This window comes from Pinus tabuliformis, chromosome 6 (genome assembly GCF_031772625.1).
Source record: "Pinus tabuliformis cultivar Carrire ecotype Pingquan chromosome 6, CPIR1, whole genome shotgun sequence".
NCBI classification, from domain to species: Eukaryota; Viridiplantae; Streptophyta; class Pinopsida; order Pinales; family Pinaceae; genus Pinus; species Pinus tabuliformis.
In genome coordinates this window covers 1,971,306,710-1,971,319,514 of record NC_142292.1, presented here as the reverse complement: position 1 = coordinate 1,971,319,514, position 12,805 = coordinate 1,971,306,710, and positions in this window count along the sequence as shown.

Sequence of the window (12,805 nt, the reverse complement as noted above, 5' to 3'; positions counted from 1 at the left end):
GTGAGATGGTTTGTTGCCTTCACCATTTCCATTAACTGCACTCCCCTCAGATTTATGACCACCATTTTATTAAAAAAAATGTGATACACAATATTGAATGTGAAGCTCAAAGACAATTGTATCATCCAAAATTCAATCTTCCAAACCAAAGTTCACTTATTATTTGCTTGATTATGAAAACCAAAGTACAAACTTTTCAATTTAAAAATCCTATCGGCCTCTCTTTGCACCTTTTGGCGCAATTGCTAGTTTTATATTTAACACAATACGATTACCAATTGAATTGTCGTTCGCTTATATAATTTTTAAGATTTAATCCATTTTAAAATGTATAAATAAATTTAATATTCCATAAAATTTGATAAATAATTATGTTATGTAAACTTTATAATTTAAATATATAATCTTATAAGTTTTTGTTAAAATTAAAATTAAATTAATAAAAAATATTTAGACAATAAGTTGTAACATTTATTGGGTATTATGTTGAGAATGCAACAAGATGATGGAGCTTAGTGGAAAGGAGTCGCCTTCACTAAGTGGGCCCGCAGGCTATTTTTGGCGCAAAGTCTATTTTTAGACTATGCCTATTTTTAGACATATGGATCATGGTCTATGAGTTGCAGGATGCTATTTGTGGATGATTGGTCATGTTGGTAAAAATAGATGGACTTCTATTTTTAGACATATGGGCGGTTTCTATTTTTAGACTGCTAGGCTAAAAATAGAACAGTCGAATATTATTAGCTCTTAATAATATTTAGACTATAAACATTATCTTATCCTCTTGGAGCACTTCAGTTTGAGCTACAGATGTGGCACATGCAGCTGTCAAAAGGAAATACGCTTTTCTTGTGGGTCAGTTGAGCTATTGCATGGTGGACTTCAGTTAGAACTCATGTGGTTGAGTCTGGTGGAGTTGATTGAGGAGTTGATGGAGTTGTGTTCAGTTTGACTTGGTTGAACTAGTTGTATTTTAGTCTAACTAAAGAATACACTAGTGATGAGTTGTGTGAATTAATTATTAATTAATTCACTAATTATTAACTCATAAAGAAACTAAAGAATACATCAGTTAACTCAGTGCATGGACAGTTTAACAGAGACAGGTGTTAGAGGTGAGTGAAAGGGCAAGACAGCTATCAGTTGTGACTATAGTTGTGCATGAGATTTGCACATGCATGGATGGAGATTGTCAATGATGGCTTGCGTAGTATACTAAGGGAATTCGATTTTACAGAGTGATTGATTTCTCTTGCAGATTGCGCAGTGGAGGCAGGAAAACAGTGGAGGAGATTTGAGGCTTCAGATCTGAGCTAGTTTGTGTGTAACAGGTGGAGATAGTGCTGAGTACCTGTGAGGAGTATTGTACTATGTATTGTTACATGTTCTCTATCATTATAATATATAGATAGTTGGGAGTTTTCAGCTATATGCTTTCCCCGGGTTACATATTGTGTTAATGTGCGCATGCGATTGATGTTTCATTGTTTTTAATGCTGCTAAATTGATGATCAACATAGAGGAGGTTATGTATTATGCATGTATTCTGCAATAGTGTATAATCGGGATAATCTATGTGAATAAGTGTCATATTATTCAAATTTCTATATATTATTTTTTAATTTACTAGATATTATTAAAAAAATAATGTTTTATATGAAATTCCATTGAATATATAGATGGGTGATTAGATTTAATATGAAAAAAGAGAAAAAAAATATTATTATTATTTTAAGTTGAAGTATTTTATATTAATTAAAAAACAATGTTATTTGGGTTCACCCAAACAAAAACTAAGTTTTGAATCCTACTAAAAAACAAAGACTCCATAACACAACAAAGAATAAAGCCAATGCCCTTGCAACATTGCTCAACCCACCCACCCAAAGATAGCTTAACATTTTCTAGAAAAAAGAACAACTCTAGCATTATATAATCCATGAGGGTCTACCCAGAATAAACATAATCATAACACAATATCATCACCCATTCACTAAATAAACATGTCGGGGAGAAACCACTAGGAGATAAGTGTCGCGACCGACCATAGAACTTCTAGCAAGGGCAACATAAAATAGTACACATGCCTAACAGGATGGGCCAAGAAACACCACGTAGGCTACAATGTAAAATCACTAGAGATGCCAAGCATCCATACGTATGAGAAAAGAGCCTTCACTCAAAACTAATCAACGACACCTCCACCCATAGAGCGCTCTATTCATTCTCGGAAGAAGAAACATTGGTTGGAGCCCTCACACTAGAGCCAGGGGGATCCAACATGCCCCCCCCCCATCCAATACACATGCAATATGGCTTTTTACATGAGCCAACCAAGAGTTGATTCTATCCAAAAAAAATTGGTGATTCTTAAGCATTCTCTTAATGTCTTCCAGGGATGCAAAACTATTGTACATCTCCACTTGTTTGTCCCTCATGACTAGACCTAACAAGGTCTTCATTTGCTAATGAAGGGCCATAAGTTTAGATATCATTTCTTCCTTCCCCTGGTGTGCCCAGGGTCAAGAAACCAAGCTGACATGTCCTCCATCGACTCTGAATTGAAAATGGATCGTCTTTCAAACCTCGCGTGTGTCTCTAACTTCCGAATTTCTCTACGCAATTTCGATGGAACAACATTAAAAAGCGTGGCAGTTGAGACATGAGCAAAAAGCTTGGCACCACGTTGCCCTTGCTAGACTCAACCACCACCTATTTGTCTACTCCTCCACCTCTGCCTTGGCGGCATAGCTAAATCAAGGGCGAACTTCTAACAACTTCTGTGAGTGCCTCTACGTGCGAAAGAACACAATAATGAACGAAGCACTGAACCAACAAGACTAGGGAACCAACAAACATTAAAAACATCAAAAATTGAAAACATTTTTAAGCTATAGTATCATGTGGCTTTTTAACCATATATATATTAATGAATCTAACAAAATTGCAACCTTTTCCTATCAGATACACTATTTCCATTAATTATTTCTCGAATTGATTCATGGTGTACTATTTTCACTGATTTAATTGGTATTAAATTCATATCTTCAAAACACAAAGTAATTGTACAAGATTTTGAAAACAAATCTTAATTCCACAAATTTATGTTGTAAATATGATGTTAATATTCATAAAGTTCTTTTTTTTGGGACAAGACATGTTAGGTGCTTTTATGATGTAAATGCCATCAATATGAAAGAATGTTTATGAGCCAACCCTACATGTTGTTGAGTGTTTTTCTTATGTTTATTGCAAGTATCAAGGCATCAAAAAGACACTCTCTATGATTCCACAACAAAACTTGCCTTTTTAAAGCTTGTTTTTGTTGCATCTTCTAACCATGTTAAGGGAATCAATGTGGATATCGATTGCAACTTTGTCAATGGTATGAGAATTGTAGGAGAAGGAAACATGAAGGCTTGTTCTAGGAAGGGGATAATGAGGGGACTATGGCTATAGAGAGATTTGAAACTTCTATTAATAAAGAGGAAAATGAATGGATTGGTGCTACTGATGGATTTAACATTTTTATTAATGGTTATGATGACATTGATAGGTCGAACATTACCAATAACATACGTAATATCGAGATAGTTGGCAACAAACCCCAAATAGAAATATGTTAAAGGAAATAGTTTTGCTCCATAAAATAAATGGATCATGTGTGTAGAGATGAAAGTGGCAATAGTTTTGAGATAGTGTTGCACACATTTGAATCTTAAAATCCCTTCTACAATCTTGATACTTTGGTTGAATTAACATTGTGGTTGCTTTTCAAGTTAAAGATATAGGAGGTAGCTTCGATAGAGTGTTTAAGTTGAGGACTTTTACCTATTTTATTCATATATTGTATATGAAAGTAAAAGGATTATAATGCCTTATTATTTATGTGATGTATTATTTTGCTTGTATATAGAGATAATCTTTAACATGTTTTGGTCTTTCTATTGTTCTTATATATATTTAACTTGGTAAGAATATCCTTTGTATTAATTAACCATTATTAACTAGGTGAAGTTGACAATTCAAAGAGCACAAAAATAAACCATATATGTTTTGATGGTATGGATAGATTACAATTCATTATTTTAATACCATGTTTCTTCTAAAAGTTCATTTAACATATTTTCTAACTCTAGTCTTGTTGCTAAGAAGTTATAAGCTACTAACTTTTAGTGAAAAAAATGAGTTTAGGAAAATTGAGGAGCTCATAGGGGTATGTGCCGAATCAAAGACCAAGCTATCTAGTGTTGAGGAACGACTCAAGTCCCTCACAATGAAACAAGAGTACAGTTGGGAGTTCTAGAGAAGCCCTCTATAAGAGTACATAGATAAGGCTTGCAACTCTACCGACCCACCTTTATACATTGGGGAGAGAAAGGCGGAGTTATCCAAATGGATCATGTTGGGTGACAGAGTGGAGCAGCATGAGTTGAGCATCAACCAATATCAACATAGTAGACTTATTCCATGTGCAAGTGTTCATGCACTAGATCATTCCCACATTATGGACTGGCAAGAGATTATGAGTTGGAACTCTATTGATGGGATGATTCCTAGGAGGATACCCTTAGCCAAGGGAATATTGCAACTTGGGCCCTTAGGCACAGACAATGATGGAGGGTTGAGATGGTATCATAACCCATAGGTCCCAGGACTTAGGTGGCATTGGGATCCAGGTGAATCTATTGAGGGCAAGATTGGCTGGAGGATTGTTTGGGATCCAGGAATCGAAGGATCCATTCATGATCATTTAGCATGGAGGCATGGAATAACACATTGGTTCGTATGGGATCTTGACATCAATAGACAAATTATTTTGCTATGGATAGAAGTGGATTGCTTGAGGGCAAGTAATCTTTGGGCGGGAGGATTTGCAATGTTCCCTTTTCTTGATATGGTTAAAATAGACGGAATCTACCCATGGTATTTGCCTTCATTTTTCGAGGGAAAGTAATAAAATAAGGTTTCTAGAGAAACCATTAAGCCTATTAAAGGGGATAGGAGATAGGAATTTGGATCATCCAAAGTTTGTCTATCTTATTGTGTTTTCTTGATAAATTGGCGTGGCTAGTTCCATTTTGATCCCGGGATGAAAACCCCGCGGTGACCTTGTCTGGTGGATCAATTCAGGGTCCACGATTGTGCTTCAATGTTTAGTGTAGTCTTGTTGAGCAGTCATGAATGCCATTTGGCAAGGGGATTTCATGGTTGATCATTCTAACATGTATTACTTTCATATAATAATATAAATAAGGGTTGCACCTTTTTTTTAGATCCCTTGTGTTTTGTGTTTCGCTTCTTAGCTTTTCAATTAGAACACTGAAATTTTCCAGATTTATTGATTATTTAGTTGTTTGGGATCTTAATCTCTACATAATGAATAAGGATTAAGAAATAAGAAAAAGAAAAATAATATGGGGAACTCGTTCAGTACAAGAGTAATCATAGGCCTATCTGAAAGCAATTTGAAGATTCTTGGCTACTATCAAAGAGTTTCCATCCACCAACATATTGGCCACTCTGTTGAAAATCCATTGTTTGCTTCACCAAACTTGTATATAAAATTGAGCGACAAACAACATGGTGAAAAGTTTATTTTTCCCTTTGTTCTATCAAGCATTATTCTCTTAGGTGGCATTGTTATCATATGCAGAATAAAATATCTAAAGTCAATATCAATTCATATACATTCATAATCAAAGGAAAAAATGAAATGCACAAGATTAGAGAAACTACCAATCATTTGCAGCTCTTAAATATTCTTAGGACACCTATAATGATAAAAGCCATGAAATGATCTTCTCTGGCTTTAATTAGAATTATTTTGCTTGTAAGTTCCATATCATTTGCACATGAAACCACCCAATTCTAATCCATCTACATCCCCTTTGCCACAGAATTACAGTTTAAACACACCTAAATTATTCAACATTTCTTAAAAGATCAGGAAAGCAATTTGCCCCCTCCATCCATCCAGATACATTCTTATGGTCTATAGGAACTCAATTTACCCACAAATGTTTGACAATATGCATTCTCGTCTTAGATAGGAACTGAATTGTTGCATCTTCCTTTCATGAAAGTATAAAATTAGAAATGCTTCAAAATCATCACAAAAAGCTTCTTCGAGAACAAATCCTTTCTCCCTTTCTCCCTCATCTTCTTGACCAGTAATTTTGCTTCCATTGGTTTGTCTTCTTTCCAAAAATATTTTGTTAATGCAAAATATGTTTGAGCAGTAGGTTCACAACCTCTCTCCTCCATCACGTGGAGGAGTTTAAAACATGCATCAAATTCACCTTCTTTGCAAAAGCCATCAATGCATATGGTCCAACTAATTTCTTATGGATTAAAAGAGCTAGAAATAACATTATCGAACAATATGTTTGCCTCTTGCCTTATCATTTGCACATGAAACCACCTGTTGAAGAATATAGGGCAGTTAGAGTTAGTGTGATTATTCTTAGCATGATAACTATTTGTGAGATGTTTCAACTTTTTTCTTATTAGCATATTCTTTAATATTAGTGTGTCTTATTTAGTTCATCAAATAGCTACCAAAACAAAGAGACAAGAACACAAGATGTTCGCATTTTGCGAGGGCCAAAACCTCTCCCTCTTGGAGAGGAAAAGCCACACTAAATTCTTCTTATAGAGATTCTAATTGACGAATACGAAGGCCTTGACCTATTATGCCACTCCAAGACAAAGAAACCAATTCTCTGTTGAGATCATCATCATTGTTGCTCAATCATCGAGGTCTTCTTCTATGAGATATTCATATGTATAGGAGAGTTGCATATAGAATTCCTGATATCATGATAGTCTCATCATGACTAAAATCATGACCCTTATTGATCCGAACTTAAATAGGAATGCAACAACTTATAGATATAATCATAAACATAGAGATGCAGCAGAAAAACACTTCATTTCATTAATAGAAAAATATTGAACTATGCTTACAAACAGAATGGAAATAAGATAGCTCGGACGATGGTAGCTTATCTCTGAGAAGAGATGTGGCAGCTACATGCCTCTGAACTATGTTACAATGAGGCTCAAGGGCCTATTTATTATTGGGAAACATCAGAAAACCCTAAACAACCAAAATCCTAACCCTATGAGATGTAACACCAAGAGTGTGGGCCCTGTTGGGGTTAGTTGGGAAGCTAACTTCCCGGGGTCGTAACTTGGTCATATTATCTCCATTTGGCACGTATGATACCTTGTTGGAAAGGTCTATCTGAGTACTACAAGTTTCGTTGCAAGCCCCTGTGATGCAGGTAAATTCTTAGTGCGGAAACAAACAATTCCTCTAGCCCGAGAGAGCGGGTCTAACCACAAACAAACAATCTATGGAAAACTTCCTTAAGCTAGAATCAAATAAGAGGGCCTACCTCTTAGAACGCTATTTCGCTTGGTGATGATCCTGCTTCCTTACTCTAGCTACTTTTCATTTTCTTCCTTCGAATACCTGAAACAAGCAAACAAACAACAACAACAACAAAAGTGATAGCATACAAATTGCATTCAACCTACTTAACAGGTCGAGGAACATTAAGCCATCAAATGTAAGATAACACTTCAATGTAGGAAATCAATCAATAGTTGTATTCATATAAGTTGAGAAAGAGATTACAATCAATGCCTTAACGTTGTTGGTCTCCTTTGACATATCTCGGTTCCCACACTTCTACTGGCATCTCATGGATAGCCTCAACAATGGAATTTTTAAGGCTTCTTCCCTTTAGTCTCAAACCAAACCTAATAAACGATTCTCCCTCAAACATAAACTAGAGAGCTACAAGCTATAGATGTCTTGTTGATTATTCAAGCTCCAAAAATACTAAGACTGAAAACTAGTGTAGCTTGTAAAAGGAGGGGTTTATATAGCTTGTATGGAGGGGAGATGGTTCCTCTTATCATGGGAGAAGGCCTTATCTCTTGGATTGGTTCCATCCTAATAGGGGAAAGGAGCCCAAACTAACTTCCTCAGCTCCATCCAGCCTAACCATTTACTAGACTTCCGTTACGAAGCTTCTAGACCTGGAAGCTTTGACTCCATATTTAAAAAACTTGCCAAAAGAGGATCAATGTGACTGAGAAAAGGTTAAGTAGTGTTGTACAGCGCTAGTCCTAGTTTTAATCTCTGCAAATCGACGCGAGGAGGAAACTGGTCATTAGCGTCGGTCTTGTAAACTGGGATTCTTGGGAAATGATGCAAAAGGGAATCATTATGCTCATGAAGAGGGACATAATGGGAGTTTCTTCATGATGGGAAAGCATGTAGGGTTCACTATAGAGGTCCTCCAAGATTGTGGAACAGGGAGTACAAGGACAGTGACAAAATGTTGTGTAATAGATGCCCCCTAAAGTGTGAAGGCCAAACTAGAGTGAGGGGTGAAATGCTTTACAAGTAGATGCGGGGAACCAGAGTCCATCGTCAGAAAACCTGCAAGAAAGCATAGATACATATACATCACTGAAAACTCTGACAAATGATACATGAATCATGGTATGGATGCAACCATCCAGAGAATGATAATGTGAATGGATCCAAGGCATTGGCGCAGCCATCCAGTAAGGAGGATCATATCGAAACCAAGGTATGGTCGCAACCATCCAATAACGAGAAGGATCACATATAACAACCCATGGTATGGTCGCAACCATCCATCTAAAAGAGACATGTATATCAGCATGAACATGTCACATCGCCTTGTAACCTGGACTTGTGTAATCTCAGCCCAGGGTCTTGCACTCCAACACGACCTGATAAAAGTACAAATCCTAACATGTGAATGAATGTGTTGAAGTCGAACATGCTAGAAAGTTGCTTGATTACCGGTCAATGATGTGAACCGTTAAAAAGCGTGAGAGAAACCACCAATAATTACAATGGCTCTCAAGGTACCAGTAGTACAATCCACAGAATGTGAATAAATGAACTGAAGTCGAACACCTGTGAAATCACCTGATCGAAAGCCAATGATGTGAACTTGTCGTCGAGTGCGAAGAACTTGCCATTAGGGCATGCAAGCTCTAAGGTACTGGAAGGGAGTCTCTTGGGCAGCTTCCTGGATAATGAGCTGAAGTCAACAGGAAGCGACTGTGTCAAAGGATGGCCATGATGTATCCCACATCATTGACACAAGACAAAGGGATGCAATGGTTTCAGATGATATAGAGAATCAGGAGTAAGTGTAACTGTAGAAGGACTAACTCTTGAACATATCGGCGACACGACTCTAGAGTTTGGCAGCTTTTGGATCCATAGGATTGGTGGTCATGATGATGTGGTAGAGATCAAATGGAAGGCAAAAATGAACAACCCAACCCAGGAAGGTCAATGATGAAAATGAGGATATCCCAACCCGACACGAAGCAGAAAGTGTCATGTTCAAGAGTGAGTTGCCGACACCACTGATAGAATTTCCCATTTTCCCCCACCATGTCTGGAAGGTACCCCAATTATTTTTTATCGCAAGCTTGAAGGGGATAGCATGTGCTTGCATGTAAGTTCATCCTTCAGACGAATCTGACCTAGTAAGTTTAATGAGAACTAGGAAGGAGAAGCTCATGCCCGTCATGGTGACGAATCCAATGTTGTTTAATATTTTAACGAGTCCAACAAAGGCATAACTCGGTATCTTTTTCATATTTAGAGAGTTTGAAAAAGACACGGAAAAGAAAACTCTACATGGTACCTTTTCGTACATTTGTGTCTCTCGAGCCCGAAAAGGTAGAAAATGATACCTGAGAGAACCACTTGACCATTTCAGTCAAGGAGTACCTTTTTCATAAATAGTTTATCCTAGCCCGAAAAAGGGGTAAACGTATACTGGATAAACGACGTTTCATAGCCTTTAATGAGTTCAAAACAACAAGAGCTCGGTAATATTTTCGTTTTTAAAGAGTCGGAAATGAGCTTAAAAGCGGACCCCCCATTTTATTCTCTTTTACAAGTCAAAAAGGGAAAAATACTCGACGATCTTTTCATTTGAGTTTTACGAGTCGAGAAAAGAGCTTAAACGTGACTTCAGTACCATCATCAGTAATCTGTCACCTACAGATGCACAAAAGGTAAACACATTATCCAATTTCTGAGGCAAAAATAGGTTAAGAATACTTTTAAAACCCTAATAGTTCATGCAAAATAAATAAAAGGAGGAAAAAGTAATTAATTTTTACCATTTTACCATTTTACCTTGTGTGGAGAACTTTTCACTCATTTGTGCCCTAGATTTTCAGGAGTAGATTGCAGGAGATCCGGGAGGCCATTCGACGATTTGTCAGTTGCAAGTAAGATCCAAGACCTTTAGCTTCATTTTAATGCTCATTTTTCCTATTTTTAACCTTTTTTTGGATTTATTGAGGAGGATTTAGCAAAAAAAAAATCGCCCTCGGTCGGTGCGATTTCCGGGCATGGAATTGTGTTGATCGGGGGTTATTAACACTATCAAGCGTGCCATCAGCGCTATTGTTTTTAAAACAGTCGCGTCGACGCCATGAACACAAAAGTTTTAAGATTTTTGCCCAAATTTCTCTAGCGAAGGATGATTATTGACTTGATTTTATGGTTTTTGCAGGGAAAACAATGCGAAAAATGGTTGATTGGAGGGAACGTGAGCATGAGGACATTGATACACAGGCAATGGGAGATCCAAACTGCTTGAATGCCCTAAGGAACTCTGGGCTCCTCAAATTCTTCCTCACATTAGGTCTTCTATCTCAACCCAAGTTGCTGCAGTATTTGATCAGTCTCTGGGATGTCAATCGGGAAGCTTTTATGATTCAGGACCAAGAACTGGAGTTGGAAAATTCCGACATTTATTTCATCACAGGATTGTCCTGAAGAGGGGAACTAGTCAATTTGTATGGGTCCAAGCTTATTGGGGCAAGCATGAACATGTTGCTTGTAGAACACTGCCCGGAAGCACTAAATCAAATAGGGCAAGATAAAGATCATGAGGGTTCAGGATATTGTGTTAAAAGTGTTGATGTTGACCATCAATAGAGTGGCTGGGGCTCAAGCACATCATGAGTCCAACAAGTCAAAGTTTCAGTATGCTATCGGCTATACGACGTCAATTATCTTCAACTGGGCGGAAGCCATGAAGGTAAACATGAAGCGCCAACTATCAAAAGCCAAGGCGGGAAACCCGAAGAAATTCTACTATGGTTCCGTTCTAGTGACCTTCTTTTTGGAGTGGGTCCTACTATTTCACTACCAACTTGTTGAGGTGGAGCCGCCATTTCCATGAGACCCACAGATGGTCCGTTGGACTGCATTGATGCCTAGAATCACCAGGGGCCAATATACGTCATATAAGCCTGCCTTTTTTTCGTGGCTACGGCGTCAGTTGACCATGGTAGAGGATTGGCCCTATAGCAGTACCAACTTCCGCGACAATCTAGATATGCCGCTCCTAGAGGGAGAAGATTATGACGATGGAGGTAAAAACAAACAATTTTAATTTTTGAATTTTTATTATTTTTGAAATACATGCATTCATGACATTTCAATTTTGTAAATGTAGATGTGGGACCAAAGCATCCTGCTGGGATGTCCCCGATTTCTAGGCGCGTTGCTCGGCAGTTCGATATCGCTCCTTATCAGGAAGGAAGCGATAATGAGGAGGAGATCGCGCGGAACCTCAAGGGATTGACCCATGGTATCCCAGAGTATGCCCAGGTGGGAGACATCCCACACCAGTATTAGAGGCACACAGTGGGGGTATCAGACCAGATCCGTCGACTGCTAACTTGTGTAGTACGAGCAGTTACGTGCTACCATGAGCACCATGCCGAGTAGTTCATAGGTCTAGCATTTTACTTTTTTGAGGCCTGCGAGCCATGGATGTATTTGAATACATATATTAGTTTTTTGGGTTTCAATGTATGCAATCATTATCGACATATATATATGTTATATTTCCTTGCTTAATATGGTACAAAATGTTTTGTTTTTGTTTTTCACATGTTTCGAAAATGTCTATCCAACACATAATTAGCTAATGCATATGTCAATGTATTCATATTCCTAGGAATATGATGACATGTAATGTAATCAAAATTTATCTCCAATAGATGAATACACAAATACATTCTCAATATATGAGGTTTTTTGACGAAATATTTCCCGTTGAGTTGAAGAAAAACAAGTTGTGAATCAAGGTTGACAACCAATTCCCGGATGTCAAGAGTGATAGCTTCTGACAACAATTCGATAAATACACTATACTCAACAATGTTATTAGTTGTTTGACCTAAACAAATACCTTGAAGATCAATCAACTCACCATAGGGGTCATAAATGGTCCATGCTGCAAATGATAGATTCTGGGTACTACGGCAAGCACCATCAGTGAAACCGATGTGAGGAGACACACACATCCGCACAACAGGTAGAAACATAATAAGAAGGCAAGTTGCTTGAAAAGCAACACACCAAACCACACTGCACAAAAATGAATAACACACTATTGTACAAAAGTAGCCATGCAAGATGACCTAGGTATAGTACCTTTTGAGATAAAGCCCATTACGGGGCTTGTCTAAGGGATTGCCCTCATAATCAATTAGCTCATAAGCCACGTTTTGTAATACACATTTAACAATGTAGGGCCCATGCCACATGGGTTCGAACTTGCCTACCCCCAGCTTATCATTAGCCTGATCATATATAAGAACCAAATCGCCCTCAGAAAAAGCTCGAGGTGAGACAGACTGATCAAATTGGGACTTGACCCGCCTTTTTTGTGCTTCGATGACCAGAGAAACAAGATGATGAGTC